Consider the following 12,123-nt stretch of genomic DNA (forward strand, 5'->3'; position numbering starts at 1 on the left):
ATTGATCTCGTGCAGGAGCAAATTGATACCCTATGGCAAATCACTCAACTTGGCTGAAAAGTATGCTGTATGAAAGTATGAAAGTATGCTGGACTTTGAGTCACTAGCATACAACATGAGAATTTTTCCTGTGCTGCAAATCTGTCTAAACAATTGTCTAGGTATATTTTAGGTAATTGGACTGGAGAATTCAATACTACGATGGAGCAGCTGAGAGTGGCCATTGTCACAGTAAATTCTACCAGAGTGGACGCAGGACTAGCCACAGGATTATCATCATGGATTGCTGCAGCCATGAATCATCTGAAGGAATGGGCTGGCATGGGAGCGTTAGCAAGCCTTCTGGTGTTGGTCTCCTTGGTTTGCCTGTGGTATATATGCAAGATTAGAGTCTCACAACAGTGTAATGCAGCCATGACCATTCAGGCCTTTACAGACATTGAAACAGGACAGTCTCCCCAAGCATGGTTGGCTACCATAAAAAGCTAAAATGTTACGCTCAGGATGCGAGGCTAAGCACTGCACTCAGGGTCAGCCGCTTTGGACCCAGAGAAGAGCATGTCTGATTGCTTGCGGGTTGATGCCCCAGGTCCCGCCTCTGAGAAAAAGGTATCAGACGGGTCTGATGCTCTTTGGGTGGATGACACCTAAATGAACATCAGTACAAAGTCCCAATTTATGTCTAATATCAGAGATCAGACCTCTACTCTTTCCTGATGCATCTAAAACAAAAAGGGGAAACTGCAGAGAGCTGCATAATGCCGCGCCTTAAAGATGGAGCTGGTTTCCTGCCTTCCACCTTCCAGATGGTGAGTGCTGTCTGTCACGAACAACTCCATATTTGGCTAAAGCTGAGGATCTGGCTTGCTTCCATGTATGTGGACCTATCTGCATTGCCCACATTGCACGCTGGGGTTGGCTACCCAGAGGCTATTTAAGTTGTGGGCTGGCTTTCCCCGGGGTCAGATGATTGTTCAAGGTTCCTGAATAAACTGCATTGAAAAAAAAAGAAAAAAAAAGAATACATGTGGCCTACAGAACACCCAACAAATTTGACCAGAAAAGAAAATACTCCTGCCACATAATAATCAAAACAGTAAATATACAGTACAAAGAAAAAATACTAAAAGCCGCAAGGGAAAAAGGCCAAGTAACATATAATGGCAAACCCATTAGAATCACACCTGACTTTTCAACAAAGATTATGAAAGCCAGAAGGGTCTGGATGGATATCACGCAGACCCTAAGAGAACACAGATGTCAGCCCAGGCTACTATACCCTGCAAAGCTCTCAGTCCTCATAGACGGAGAAAACAAGATATTTAATGACAAAAAAAAAATTCAACAATATCTACACACAAATCCGGCATTACAGAAGATACTGGAAGGGAAAATACAACCCCCCAAAATTAGCTTATTTCAAGAAAACACAGGAAATAATTAACCTTACTACAGTAAAACAAAAAGCAACCAAGCACACAACCTGATGACCACAGCCAACATCAAAATCAAGGGATCAAACAGCCACTGGTCATTAATCTCTCTCAACATCAGTGGATTCAACTCTCCAATAAAAAGACACAGATAAACACAATGGATACATAAACAAAACCCAGCAATCTGTTGTATACAAGAAACACACCTAAGTCACAAAGATAGGCATTACCTGAGGGTAAAGGGTTGGAAGACGACTTTCCAAGCAAATGGACCCAAGAATCAAGCAGGAGTAGCCATTCTAATATCTGATAAAATAGACTTTCAACTAAAATTAATAAAAAGAGATGGGGAAGGAAACTTCATAATCATCAAGGGAAAATTCCACCAGGAAGACATCACAATCCTGAACATCTATGCCCCAAATAAAGACCACCCACATTTGTTAAAGAAAGATTGATAAAATTTAAACCACATATAGATCCCCACACATTAATAGTGGGAGACCAACACCCCACTCTCAACAAAGGACAGGTCAACAAAACAGAAATTAAACAAAGGAACAATGTCTCTGACAGAGGTCATGAATCAAGTGGACCTAACATCATTTACAGAACTTTACACCAAACACAAAAGAATTTACCTTCTGCTCAGCACCTCATGGAACCTTCTCCAAAATAGACCATATAGTTGATCACAAAGCAAGCATCAACAGATACAAGAAGATTGAAATGATCCTTTGTATCTTGTCTGATCACCATGGAATAAAGCTGGACCTCAACAATAACAGAAATAGCAAAAAGCCTACACACACATGGAAACTGAACAACTTGTTACTAAATGACAGCTGGGTCAGGGAAGAAATAAAGAAACAAATTAAAGTCTTCCTAGAACTCAATGAAAATGAAGACACAACATACCCAAGCTTGTGGGACACAATGAAAGCAGTGCTAAGAGGAAAGTTTATAGCACTAAGTGCCTTCAAGAAGAAATTCGAGACAGCTCATTCAAGCAACTTAATAGGCCACTTAAAAACCCTAGAAAACGAAGAAGCAGACACACCAAAAAGGAGTGAACATCTGGAAATAATCAAACTCAGGGCTGAAATCAATCAATTGGAAACAAATAAAACAATTCAAAGAATTGTACAATGTAAACTTGTACAACCACTCTGGAAATCAATCTGGTGCTTTATCAGGCAACTAGGAATAGCGCTTCCTCAAGTCCAGCCATACCACTCCTACGCATTTACCCAAAAGCGGCTCAATTACACAAAAGGACATTTGCTCAACCATGTTTGTAGCAGCTTTATTTGTAATAGGCAGAAGCTGGAAACAGCATAGATGCCCCTCAACTGAAGAATGGATGCAGAAACTGTGGTACCTCTACACAATGGAATATTACTCAGCAATGAAAAATAAGGAAATCATGAAATTTGCAGGTAAATGGTGGGACCAGGAAAGGATCATCCTGAGTGAGTTTTCCCAGAAGCAAAAAGACACACATGGTATATACTCACTCATATAAACATACAACATAGAATAAACCCACTAAAATCTGTACATCTAACCAAACTAAGCAAAAGAGAGGACCCTAACTAAAATGTTCAATCCCCATCCTGAAAGGCAAAGAGGAAGGACATCAGAAGAAGAAGAAAACAGGAAACACCCTAGGAACCTCCTACAGAGGGCCTCTGAAAGCCAGAAGAAGAAAACAGGAAACAACCTAGGAACCTGCCACAGAGGGCCTCTGAAACCTCTGCCATGCATACTGTCATGGCAAATGCTGAGCCTGATGGCCAACTGACAGGCAGAGTGAACGGAATTTTAGGTAAGAAGTGGGAAATAGCAAGAGCTGGAGAGGAGAGGAACTCCACAAGAGAGCAACAGAACAAGAAAATTTGAACACAGGGAACTTCCCAGAGACTCATACTCCAAACAAGGACTATTCATGGAGATAAACTAGAACCCTGACAATGCAGGCACTTCTGATGAGAATTGATAGACTAAGATCAGAAAGAAGGAGAGGAAAACGTCCCCTATCAGTGGACTTGGGAAGGAGCATGCATGCCGAAAGGGGGGGGAAGTGGGACAGGGAGGGGTGGAGGGAAGAGCTTATGGCGGCATACAAAATGAATAAAGTGTAATTAATAAAAGTTAAAAAAAAAGAATCAATGAAACTAAGAGCTGGTTCTTTGAGAAAATCAACAAGATCAACAAACCTTTAGCCAAGCTAACTAAAAGGCAGAGAGACATCACCCAAATCAACAAAATCAGAAATGAAAAGGGGGACATAACTACAGACACTGAGAAAATCCAAACAATCATTAGGACTTACTTCAAAATTGTATATGCCACAAAATTTGAAAATCTAAATGAAATGGACAATTTTCTTGATCAATTTGACTTACCAAAGCTGAATCAGGACCAGGTAAATCAATTAAATAGTCCTATATCCCCCAAAGAAATAGAAGCAGTCATCAAAAGTCTCCCATCCAAAAAAAAAAAAAAAAAAAAAAAAAAAATGCAGGACCTGATAGCTTCAGCGTAGAATTCTACCATACCTTCCAAGAAGAGCTAACACCAATTCTCTTTAAACTATTCCACAAAATAGAAACAGAAGGAACACTACCAAACTCATTCTATGAAGCCACAGTCACCTTGGTACCTAAACCTCACAAAGACTCAACAAAGAAAGAGAATTTCAGGCCAATCTCCCTTATGAACATTGATGCAAAAATACTTAACAAAATACTTGCAAACCGAATCCAAGAACACATCAAAGATATTATCCACTATGACCAAGTAGGCTTCATCCCAGGTATGCAGGGGTGGTTGAATATACGGAAATCCATCATTGTGATCCACCATATTAACAAACTGAAAGAAAAAAACCACATGATAATCTCCCTAGATGCTGATAAAGCATTTGACAAAATCCAACATCCATTCATGTTTAAAGTCTTGGAGAGATCAGGGATACAAGGCACATATCTAAACATAGTAAAGGAAATATAGAGCAAGCCTATAGCCAACATCAAACTGAATGGAGAGAAACTTAAAGCAATCTGACCGAAATCAGGGACAAGACAAGGCTGCCCACTCTCCCCATATCTCTTCATCATAGTGCTGGAAGTTCTTGCTAGAGCAATAAGACAGTTGAAGGAGATCAAGGGGATACAGATGGGAAAGGAAGAAGTCAAATTATCACTATTTGCAGATGATATGATAGTATACATGAGTGACCCCAAAAACTCTACCAAGGAACTCCTATAGCTGATAAACACCTTCAGCAAAGTGGCTGGATACAAAATTAACTCAAAAAGAAAAATCAGTAGCACTGCTGTATACAAAAGACAAAAGGGCTGAGAAAGAAATTATAGAAACAACACCCTTCACAATAGCCACAAATGACATAAAGTACCTTGGTGTAACCCTAACCAAGCAAGTCAAAGACTTGTATGAAAAAAATATCAAATCTCTGAAGAAAGAATTAGAAGAAGATATGAGAAGATGGAAAGATCTCCCATGCTCAAGGCTTGGCAGGATTAACATAGCAAAAATGGCCATCTTACCAAAAGCAATCTACAGATTTAATGCAATTCCCATCAAATTACCAACACAATTCTTTACAGACCTGGAAAGAAAAATTCTCAACTTCGTATGGAATAACAAGAAACCCAGAATGGCTAAAACAATCCTCTACAATAAAAGATCTCCTGGAGGTATCTTCATCCCTGATCTCAAGCTGTACTATAGAGCAACAGTTATAAAAACTGCATGGTACTGGCAGAGAAACAGAATGGTGGATCAATGGAACCGAACAGAAGACCTAGAAATAAACCCACACACTTATGGACACCTGATTTTTGACAAAGATGCCAAAACCATACAATGGAAAAAAAACAGCATCTACAACAAATGGTGGTTGTCCAACTAGATGTCTACATGTAGAAAAATGAAAATAGATCCATACTTATCACCCTGCACAAAACTGAAGTCCAAGTGAATCAAAGACCTCAACAGAAAACCAGACACATTAAATCAGCTAGGAAAAAAAGTGCAAATACCCTAGAACTCATTGGTACAGGAGAAAACTTCCTGAACAGATCACCAACAGCACAGGCTCTGAGGGCAACAATCAATAAATGGGACCTCCTGAAATTGAAAAGCTTCTGGAAAGCAAAGGACACAGTCATCAAAACAAAGGGACTGTCTGCAGATTGGGAAAGAATCATCACCAACCCTTTATCTGATAGAGGACTCATATCCAGTATATATAAAGAACTAAAGAAGATGAAAAGCAGCAAACCAAGTAATCCACTTAAAAAATGGGGAACAGAGCTAAACAGAGAATTCTCTGTAGAGGAATATTGAATGGCAGAGAAGCATTTAAAGAAATGCTCAACCTTATTAGCCATTAGGGAAATGCAAATCAAAACAACCCTGAGATTTCACCTTACTCCCATCAGAATGGCCAAGATCAAAAACTGAAGTGACAACACATGGTGGAGAGGTTGTGGAGAAAGGGGAACCCTTCTCCACTGCTGGTGGGAATGTAAACTTTTACAACCACTCTGGAAATCAATCTGGCACTTTCTCAGACAACTAGGAATAGCGCTTCCTCAAGATCCAGCCATAGCACTCCTAGGCATATACTGAAAAGAGGCCCAACTACACAAAAAGGACATTTGCTCAACCATGTTTGTAGCAGCTTTATTTGTAATAGCCAGAAGCTGGAAACAGCCCAGATGCCCCTCAAGTGAAGAATGGATGCAGAAACTGTGGTACATCTATATAATGGAGTATTACTCAGCAATGAAAAATAAAGAATTCATGAAATTTGCAGGTAAATCGTGGGACCCGGAAAAGATCATCCTGAGTGAGTTTTCCCAGAAGCAAAAAGACACACACGGTATATACTCACTCATATAAACAAAAAACATAGATAAACCCACTAAAATCTGTGCATCTAACCAAACTAAGCAAAAGAGAGGACCCTGACTAAAATGCTCAATCCCCACCCTGAAAGGCAAAGAGGATGAACATCACAAGAAGAAGAAAACAGGAAACAACTTAGGAACCTACTACAGAGGGCCTCGCCTCTGAAAGCCAGAAGAAGAAAACAGGAAACAACCTAGGACCCTGCCACAGAGGACCTCTGAACACCTCTGCCCTGCAGACTATCAAAGCAGATGCTGAGCCTGATGGCCAACTGCCCTGAGAATGAATGGAATTTTATGTAATTAGGGGGAAATAGCAAGAGCTGGAGAGGAGAGGAACTCCACAAGGAGAGCAACAGAACAAGAAAATTTGAACACAGGGAACTTCCCAGGACTCATACTCCAACCAAGGACTATTCATGGAGATAACCTAGAACCCCTGCACAGATGTAGCCCATAGCAGTTCAGTGTCCAAGTGGGTTACATAGTAACAGGAAGAGGGACTGCCTCTGACACAATCTGATTGGCCTGCTCTTTGATCACCTCCCCCTGAGGGGGGAGTGGCCTTACCAGGCCACAGAAGAAGATGTGATTTGATGTGATTTGATAGACTAAGATCAGAAGGAAGGAGAGGAGTACCTCCCCTATCAGTTGGTCTTGGGGAGGAGCATGCATGCAGAAAAGGGAGGAAGGGTGGGATCTGGAGGGGAGGAGGGAGGGACTAATGGCAGGATACAAAATGAATAAAGTGTAATTAATAAAAAAAGAGTTTATCTGTGAGATGAAATATTAAACAAGATGCTGTGCTAATATCAACGAGCATTTCTATTCTGTGTTATCTTGGTTCTCAGCTTCCATTCTCTCTTCTCTGCCCCTTATCCTATCTTATTTTCCTCCTTCTCTTACCCATCCATCCTCTTTATCATTTATGTGCTACTGTCTCTGGATGTATATATTTGGCATAAACATACACCTCCTTCTTACACAAATTTTGTAGATTATCTTAAAACTTTATGAAAATTGGCTTGCACAAATCAGGATATTGACAAAACTCATTGTTGTAAATATTGATGTCTTTTCAGCATTTCAAACTGTACCCATTCTTTTCTTGAATTTGATGAATAGTCTAAATAATTTTTCCAATTAATTATTCCATGCTTTAATTTTTCTTTTGTTGAATCAGTTTTTACATATTTCTGTCTTGTTACTCTCCTGTAGAATATCATGAGGCAGACCATATTTTTAAATTAAATTTTTTTATATTAATTACACTTTATTCACTTTGTATCCCATCTCCTCCCTGCCCCTCTCTAAGTCTACTAATAGGGGGAATCCTCCTCCTCTTCCATCTGACCCTAGCTTATTATGTCTTTATTAATTAAGCTTGTGATTACTTAATTTAAAATTTTCCTACATGATCTGTATTTTCAAATTTTCTGCTTATCTATATTATATTATGGCAAAACTTTTACCTACTAATTTTAGCTTATTAGGTTAATTTGAAGGGAAAATATGTTATTTTATTTTAATGATTATTTCATGGATGCTTCTATGTAGTTCTGTTTCAACCTGTTATACTCATTGTTCTCAGTCGACCATATAAGTGATTGTCATATGAGTCATTTCTTGTTACTGTCAGACTGTTCTTCTTCTGTGTTTTTCATTTGTTTGCCTTTATTGCAACAAAATTATTTAGGCACTTTTAAGTGAGAAACAAAAAGCTTTTTAGAGATATGCATGGTGTTACTATTTTCATCAGCTCTACTGTTTGGTTGTGTTATTAAATATTGACATAAGATACTTTATAGGCCAGAGATGACATTTAAATGCAATTTTAGCTTGTTTATATTTTACATGAAACTTTTTGAAAATAGTTCTTGTAAATATCGTTTTCATCTTTTATATACTGTAAGCTTAACATTTTTGCTAATTTTCTATTAGGTTGTTCATGAAAGCTACATAATATATATAATTACTTTTATTATTTAAGTATTAAAGTTACTACTCTTTGGATGCTATTAAGTCTCTCATTTATTTTCTTTTTAGATAGTCTAGCGTAAGGTAAAAGTTAGTTTTAAATAATCTGTATTAAAACATTTACTATACTTATAAATTATAAAGCTACTAAATCATTATAAATTGTTCATACAGTTTTAAACATGTTCAGATCTTCAGTCCATTTAGAAATTATTCTGCAATATGCTGCAGAGATTGAATACCTTCTTTTGCAAGTTATCCTAGAGATTCCACCACTTTATTAATAACTTTTGATAGAGCTATTAGAATGCTGTTTTTTAATGTGTTTTATTAGCCTTGTGATTATTTTGTACTAATTTCCTCTTGAGTAGGCATAATTTTAACTCTTTATTATCTAAATTTCCATTCCTATTTATTCACTCATATCATAATTATTCATTTATGTTGGTTGTTACAGATTTGTGATGTTTAACTTCAGCCTGCTTCCAAGAAAATCATGGCAAAGGTCAAAAGTTGCCAGAATCCCTATCAGTGGACCTGGAAAGGGGCAGGGAGGAGACCAGGGAGAGAGTGTGGGGTTGGGGAAAGAATGAGGGAGCAGGATACAGTTGGGACACAGAGTTAACAAAATGTAATTAATAAGAAAAATAAAATAAAAAAAACTTACAGTTTCCTTTACATCTTTCCTGACCTTTAGAATTTCTTACTATGATGGCAGAGTATGTGCACACACAAGTATACACATTTGCACATAAATGAATACATTTTCAATGTATTCATTGGAACACAATGGCCCAAATGAATATCTACTGAGACTGAAAAATGTCATGTCCCTGAAATGAGTTGTGGAATGCCAAAGGGTGAAAACCTTTGACTCTATTAACATATGGATTGACTTGGCTATCATGACACTATCTAACGGTCATTGAGTGGTGAATATGCCACATGTTTCTATTGTTTTACATATGCTATTTCATTGCTTCTGTAACAACCATATACAATACATACCACGATCTCCTTTCTATTAATGTGGAAACCAAACCTCACAAAGGATAAATGATTACTCTTAATCATGTTTAGGAAAGTTGAGGTAGAATTGAACCCAACATCTTTTAACTAATTAATTTTAACTAATTAAAATTCTGATAATGGAAAATGGTAGATGTATGTAAGTCATATACTTTGTGTCAAACATGGTAAGGGACTTCAACGTGCTTAATATTTTTACTGTTTGACAACGAATTTCTCTGTGCCACAGCTTGTAAAGCACCTTGAAATGAAAGCATGTCAGCAATTTCAGTCTTCCTATTATACATGATAATGCACTAATAGACCATGCTTCATTATAGTAGCAGGAGATACATCATACATAGATTGCTACCAGGTAGTAATATTATTTATGAATCTCAGTAGGTGGCATATAAACTCTTATTTTTGAAAACTTTTTTTTGGGTTAAGTGAGTAGTACTTCTTTTCTTTTGCTTCTATGAAAAATAAGCCAAATAAAATTTTCTTTAATGTAAAATAGTGCGGTTTATATCTTTTATTATCTTAAACATAAAAGTATCCAGAAAGTCATGGTTATGCACAAATAATAAAATAATAATTACTTTAATTGTTCTACAATTATTGAAAATGTATTTTGAACTAGTGGTATTAATTTTGAAACTATATTAAAACTATAAGCTATGATCGTATACAATAAATTGAGGCACTATTAGATCCTCTTTAGCAATTTGTATGTGAGGTAAATTGGAATTTTATAATTGACACAAGGTCTGCTGAAGAATTTAGTAACTTCTTTTCATTATCTCAATCATATGGTTACAGAAGATCTAAGACTTTACCCCAAAGTTTAAATTCCATTGTCTTAGACATCTCATTGCTGTTTTCATCTCTGTGTTCCTCAATGTGTATATAATAGGATTCAAGAGAGCAGTGACCACAGAATAAAACACAGCAAGGAATTTTCTAATGACTTTATGGGAAAGGGCCAAGCATAAATGAAGATGCAATGTCCAAAGAGCAAAAGAACTACTGTGCTATGAGCAGAATACTACCAGACTTTCAAATAAGAACTAATACCAATACTCCTCAGAGGAACATACCAAACTCATTCTATGAATCCACACACACCTTGATACCTAAACCAAACAAAGACCCCACAAAAAAAAAGAGAATTTCAGACCAATCTCCCTATCAACATTGATGAAAAAATACGCAATAAAATACTTGCAAACCAAATCCACGAAAACATAAAATATGGCATCCACCATGATCAAGCAGGCTTTATCCCAGGCATGCAGGAGTGGTTCAAAATAAGAAAATCCTTCAAAATAATCCATCATATAAACAACACACACAAACACACACACACACACACACACACACACACATACACACACACACGATGATCTTATGATGATCTTATTAGATGTTGAAAAAGCCTTTGACAAAATCCAACACCAGTTCATGTTTAACTATTTGGGGAGATCAGGGATTCAAGCACACACCAAGCACAATAACAACAATATACATCAAGCCAACAGCCAACATCCAAGTTAAATGTAGAAACTTAAAGTGTTTCTGCTAAAATCAGGAACAACACAAGGTTGCTTATTCTCACCATATTTCTTCAGTATAGTACTTGAAGTTCTAGCTAGAGCAATAACACAAGAAAAGGTATCAGGGGCTAGAAATTGAAAGAGAAGTCAAAGTATCACTATTCATAGCTGATAAAATAGTGTACATAAGTGACCCCTAAGATTCTACCAGATAACATCTACAGCTGGTAAACACCTTCATAGAAGTGTGTGTATACAAAATTAGCTCAATAAATCCGTAACCCTCATTTATACTCGCAACACAAGGGATGAGAATATATAGAGTAAAAAACATGCTTCACAATGACAACAAATAAAATAAAATGTCCTGGTGTAACTTTAACCAAGCAAATAAAAGACCTGTATGACAAGAACTTCAAGACATTGCAGAGAGAAATCAAAGAAGATTTTAGAAGATGAAAATATCTTCCATGTTCCTGGATTAGTAGACTTAGTATAGTAAAAATGGCCATCCTGCGGAAAGCCATCTACAGAGTCAAAGCAATTCCCATCAAAATTCTAATACAATTTTTTTATAGACCTACAAAGAGCAACTATTAACTTCATGTTTAAAAAAAAGACACAGGATAGCTAAAAGAATTCTGTAACATCAAAGAACTTATGGTGCAATCACCATCCCTTATCTCAAGCTATACTACAGAACAATAGTAGTAAAAACTGAATGGTATTGGCATAGAAACAGATAGGTTGATCAATGGAATTAAATTGGATGACTCAGAAATAAACCCACACTCCTACAGGGACTTGATTTTTGACAAAGAAGCCAAAACCGTACAGTGGAAAAAAGAAAGCATCTTCAACAAATGGTGCGGGTCTAACCAGATTTCTGCGTGTATAAAAGTGCAAATAGGTCCATATTTATCACCCTGCACAAAACTCAAGTCCAAGTAAATCAAAGAACTTGACATAAAAATAGAGACTCTAAACCTACTAGAATGCAACATGGAGAAGTTTATAACTCGCTGGCATAGGAGACAACTTCCTGAACAGAACAGAACACCAACAGCAAAAGCTCTGAGCTCAACAATTAATAAATGGGATCTCATGAAACTGAGATGCTTCTGTAAGTCAAAGAACACTGTCAATAGAAATAAAAAACAGCAGCTTACAAATTGGGAAAAGATCTTCACCAACCCTATATCAGAC

This window comes from Meriones unguiculatus, chromosome 18, assembly GCF_030254825.1.
Source record: "Meriones unguiculatus strain TT.TT164.6M chromosome 18, Bangor_MerUng_6.1, whole genome shotgun sequence".
Classification (NCBI taxonomy): Eukaryota; Metazoa; Chordata; class Mammalia; order Rodentia; family Muridae; genus Meriones; species Meriones unguiculatus.